This window comes from Gossypium hirsutum, chromosome D04, assembly GCF_007990345.1.
Source record: "Gossypium hirsutum isolate 1008001.06 chromosome D04, Gossypium_hirsutum_v2.1, whole genome shotgun sequence".
NCBI lineage: Eukaryota > Viridiplantae > Streptophyta > Magnoliopsida > Malvales > Malvaceae > Gossypium > Gossypium hirsutum.
In genome coordinates, this window is record NC_053440.1 from 25,396,750 (window position 1) to 25,402,376 (window position 5,627).

The window sequence follows — 5,627 nt, forward strand, 5'->3', positions numbered from 1 at the left end:
TCCTCGAATAATAGATTACAGAGACAGGCCCATCAGAGAACATGTAGTGCCAATTTTAGATTATTTGAATCCAAGAATTGTCAAGCCGCATATTCAGGCTTAGTATTTTGAGTTAAAGCCAGTGATGTTTCAAATGTTACAAATAGTGGGGCAGCTTAGTGGATTGCCTACGGAGGATCCAAGGTTGCAGTTAAGACTCTTCTTGGAAGTTTACGATTCATTCAGGCAACAAGGTGTTCCTGAAGATGCCCTGAAACTAAAGTTATTCCCTTATTCATTGCGAGATCATGCCAGAGCATGGTTAAATGCATTGTCGTCAAGTACTATGGCATCTTGGAATGAACTTTAATAGAGGATTCTACTGAGATATTATCCTCCAAGCATGAATGCCAAATTGAGGAACGATATTACGTCCTTTCGGCAATCTGAGGATGAAACATTATATGAAGCATGGGAGTGATTCAAAGAGTTAATTAGAAAATGTTCGATGCATGGTTTCCAACATTAGACACAAATAGAAATGTTTTACAATGGATTTAATGTGCATACAATGATGGTGGTTAACGTAACACCCATTTTCATGTCTTTGATATCAACAGCTCCGTGTGAGAATACTTGAACTACTTCAAACGGACCTAACCAGTGAGATTTCAATTTACCATGGAATAATTTGAGTCTAGAATTAAACAGTAATACATGTCGTCCTAGTTCAAATTGCCTTGGCATAATTTTGTTATCATGTCATCGTTTGGTCTGTTCCGTGTATAGTCTAGCATTTTCATATGCTTATGCCCGAAACTCTTCCATTTTATTTAACTCTCACAACCTTTTATTACTAGCAACAGCCCAGTCCATGTTTAGTTTCTTGATAGCCCAAAATGCTTTCTGCTCAAGCTCAATAGGTAACTGACATAGCTTCCCATAAACAAGTTTAAAAGGCGACATCCCTAATGGTGTTTTAAACGCAGTTTAAGAGGCCTACAAAGATTCATCCAGTCTAGTGGACCAATCCTTACGAGATGGATTCACTAGTTTTTCCAAAATCTCTTTAATTTCTCTATTAGAAATCTCAGCTAGTCCATTTGTCCGCAGTTGATATGTCGTAGCAATCTTATGATTCAGCCCGTACCTACTCAAGGCATTGGCCACTAGTTTGCAATCAAAATGGGATCTTTCATAGTTGATAATGGCTCTAGGTGTACAAAATCTTGTAAAAATGTTCTTATGTAGGAACTTCAGTACTAACTTAGCGTCATTAGTAGCTAGGGCTACCACTTCTACCCATTTAGAAACGTAATCTACTGCCAAAAATATTTATGATTTGCCTAATGATGGTGGAAATGGACCCATAAAGTCTATTCCCCATACTTCAAATAACTCAACCTCCAATATACTTAGCAGCGGCATTTCATGTCTCCTAGATAGATTCCTCGTTCTCTGAACAAATTTGGCCAATAGAATCTCGACTAAAGCACTTTAGCAGTGATTCTCATTCCTCTAAAATGTCCTCCATAAGGAGATGAATGACAATGCTCCAAAATACTATGTATTTCATCGTCAGAAACACACTTTTGAATGATTTGATCGACACAATGTTTAAATAAGAAAGGTTCATCCCAATAATAGTGCTTAGCATCATGAAGAAATTTTCGCCTTTTGTGGGTGTTTAAATTAGGCGACATTACACCACTCACCAAGAAATTCATTATATTGGTATACCAAGGTAATGCTTTGTAAAATACCAATTATTCTTCTGAAAAATCTTCTTTAATAAAGTTTCCATTGCCATCTACATTACCCAATTCTAACCTTGATAAATGATCATCCACTTGGTTTTCAGCCCCCTTTCGACCCTAAATTTCCAAGTCAAACTCTTGTAGTAACAATACCCGCCTAATTAATTTTGGCTTGGCATATTTCTTATGTACCAAATACTTAACAGTCGAGTGATCCATGTAAACTATGACCTTGGTACCCACTAGATAATGATGAAATTTGTTGAATGTGAACACCACAGCTAAAAGCTCTTTTTTCGTGATGGTATAATTAAGTTGTGCATCCATTAGAGTTTTTCTAGTGTAATATATTGCACGCAGTATTTTGTCTCTCCTCTTCCCCAACGCTTACTCCCATGGCATAATCGTTGGCATTGCACATGAGTTCAAATGGCAAGGTCCATTCTAGAGCTACTACAATTGGTGTTACTACCAGTCTTTTCTTTAATTCCTTAAAAGCACCTAGACAGTGTTCATCAAAATCAAAGGGTTTATTTTGCTATAGTAGTGTGCACAAGGGTTTAGATAACTTCGAGAAATCCTTAATGAATCTTCTATAAAATCCTACATGACTTGGAAAACTTCTAACACCCTTGACGCTGGTGGAAGGTGGTAATTTTTCTATTACTTCAATTTTTGCTCTGTCCACTTCAATTCCTCACTGTGATATCCTATGCCCTAAGATAATTCCTTCATGAACCATGAAGTGGCTTTTTTACTAGTTTAAGATAAGATTTGTTTCTTCACAACGACATAAATCGAATTCCAAATTTTTTAAACAATAGTCAAAATTGTTGTCAAATAAAAATAAATCATCCATGAAAACTTCAACGAATTTCTCTACCATATCCGAGAATATGGCCATCTTACAACGCTGAAAGGATGCCAGACCATTACATAATCCAAACGGCATTCTTCTAAACCCAAAAGTACCATATGGACACGTGAAAGTTGTATTTTCTTGGTCACTAGGAGCTATGACAATCTAATTATACCTTGAATAATAGTCCAAGAAACAGTAGAAACCTTTTCATACTGACTGTCCAACATCTTATCAATAAACGGCAATGAGAAAAGGGTCCTTCCTACTTGCCTTATTAAGCTTCTGATAATCCATGCACACTCTCCATCCTGTGATTGTAACAGCTTGTTTTCTATGAAATTAGAATAGTGGTTTTGGGACCAAAAATCTAACATGAAAATATTTATTTTATTATTATTTTAATGTCTACAATATGTTAGTAAAGTTGTATAAAAATTTCGTTGAGAAATTTTAACGTTTGCATGCTTAATTAAGTAAAAAGGAATAAATAAAAAAAAGTGCAAAAGTAGAGTTCTATTAGTTAAAGGTATCTATTAGCTATAAAATTAAATGGTTGAGGGATTTATGTGGTAAATAGACCATTATTATTATCAGTGGACCTTTATGGACACAATTTAAGTGATTTTAAGTTAAAACACTAAGGTTAAAATAGTAAATTAATAAATTAACTTAAAATAAAAATGAAGAAAGATGGTATCATCTTCCTCAAGCTTTATTTTCACCAAAAATTAAAGAAGAAAAAGTAGTTGATAGAGTTTTAAAGCTTCGGTCATTGCTAGCTTGCATGTAAGTGTAATTTCATTTCGTTGTTAATGATTTTTATGTTTTCGGGATCGTTGTAGTTTAATCTAGCTAGCCCAAGGACTAATTTGTAAAAGTTTTAAAGAATTAGGGTTTTTCCATAAATGCAATTGTATGATTTATGAATTTTGATGAAATATTATGAGTCCTTGTTGTTAAATAAACAACTTTTGTGAAGTAATTTTTGATGAAATTATCATTTAGGGACTTATTTGTTAAAGTAGAAAAATGTCATAGTGAAATTGTGAATTAATGATTTGGTTGGGCTGATATGAGTCCCTAGGTAAATTAACTAGCATGGTATGTGGATAAAATTGCATGAATTTCAATTTATGAGTTTAAGGACAAAATTGTAAAGAGGTTAAAATAATAGGGGCAAAATTATAATTTTGTAAAAGTATAAATTTTTGACTAAATTGAATAGAATGAATATTAAATGGGTTAAATTTTCTTATTTAGATCAAGTTAAGCCTCGTACGGATCTAGATCGAGGAAAAGATAAAGTCTCGAACTAGTGAATCATATTTCGACATCTTTTAAATCGAGGTAAGTTCGTATGTTTAAATAATGTTTTAATGTTATTTGATTTATGTGCTACTATGCTATTTATCATGTCATGTTACGACGAAAATCCAACTATGTTATGACGACTATCGATCCCCATTTGAACCTTAGGAATATATAGGATACAAATGACATGTCATTAGGGTTACCATGTTTTGGGTGCTGGTCCTGAATGTCCTACCTATGGCTGAGTTCCAGCATTTTTTATGGATACTCGTCAGCTTGTGTGAGTGGCATTGTGTAGCTACATTTCGACCATCAGCTTGTCTGAATAGACCCATTTATAGCTCGAGTAAGCATCGATGTAAAGGAAAAGGAAATGGAATGGTTTCGACCATGTCGCACACTTTGTGTAAGCTTCCCATGCATCTGATATTATTCTAAATGGTTCAACGGGCATGAAAAGGGAAGGAACGGTAAGTGTTCCAATGGCTAAATTATGAACTTATAATAAGGTATAAATTGGTGTTGATCAAAGTATCTATAATTATGTTTATGGAAAGTATGAATTTAAATGTGCTATGTTCATGTATTATACCTTACCATGTGATGATATTGTTGAGTTATGTGTTAAAGCACTAACTATTGTTATTGATGATACTTAGACTTGTGCCAAGCTTGTGTTGGATTGATTCATCTCAATTTTATAAGATTTTTCATTGAAATGGTAAGCTATCTTTATGATGTATGAACTTACTAAGCATTATATGCTTACGTAGTTTCTTTCCTATATTTTATAGATTATCGGAAGCTTGACAGGTTTAGAAGCTCGTCAGAGACCTATTACACTATCCAGAGATTATAACGGTATATTTTGATGTTTTAGTCATGGTTATAATGGCATGTATAGGTGGACTTGTGTCTAATGTTTCAGTTGATGTTTATGGCATATAATGTTGCCTTGAATTTGTGGTATTATAGTTGGTGTGCTTTTGGCACTTTGATACATTGATGGTTGATGCCAATATGGCTTGGTTGATGCATGTTTTAAATGACCAATTTGGTATGTGATGATGTAGTTTCAATGTGGTCAATTGTGATGAGTTTTTGGTATGAAAATAGGTTACATATAAATGTTTGATATATGGACAATTATGCACATGTTTAGATAGATTTGATGAGTTATGTTTGAGGTGCCTTATTGGCATATTGGTTGAATGAATTATTTGTACATTTAAATGGTCATATTATGTATGTTTTGGCATGTCTTGATTCCTTGATCATAGGTCATATGGCTTGTAGGTACTTACTGGAAATGGGTGAAAGAAATGGCTTGATTTTGGTCAATTTCTTGTCCACGCGGCCTAAGACACAAGCGTGTGTCTCAACCGTGTGTGACACACGGCCATGTTACACGGCCTTGTGTCCCTTATACATTTTAAAGGTTGTATTTTAAAAGTTACACGGCCTAGCACACAGCTTAGCACACTAGTGTCTGAGGCCATTTTGAGTGTTACACGGCCTAGTACACAGGCGTGTGGCTTGGCCATGTGACCAAAGTCAGAGAGTTACACGGGCATGGACACGGGCTGGGACATGGCTGTGTATCAATATTTCAAATGTTACACGGCCTGAGATACGGGCGTGTGTCTCAGCCGTGTGAGTTACACAGCCGTGTGACCCTTGCAGTGTGAATTTTTCTAACTTTTTCATCAATGTTTTAA

The 5,627-nt window shown here is 34.8% G+C and overlaps 1 non-coding gene across 1 annotated transcript; it reads right to left on the reverse strand.

The window, feature by feature from the left end:
• Positions 1–391: 391 nt before the first annotated feature.
• LOC121216529 (small nucleolar RNA R71) lies at positions 392–498 on the reverse strand. Its single transcript, XR_005912710.1, has one exon. It is a non-coding gene; the product is annotated as a small nucleolar RNA R71 (small nucleolar RNA).
• Positions 499–5,627: the final 5,129 nt, after the last annotated feature.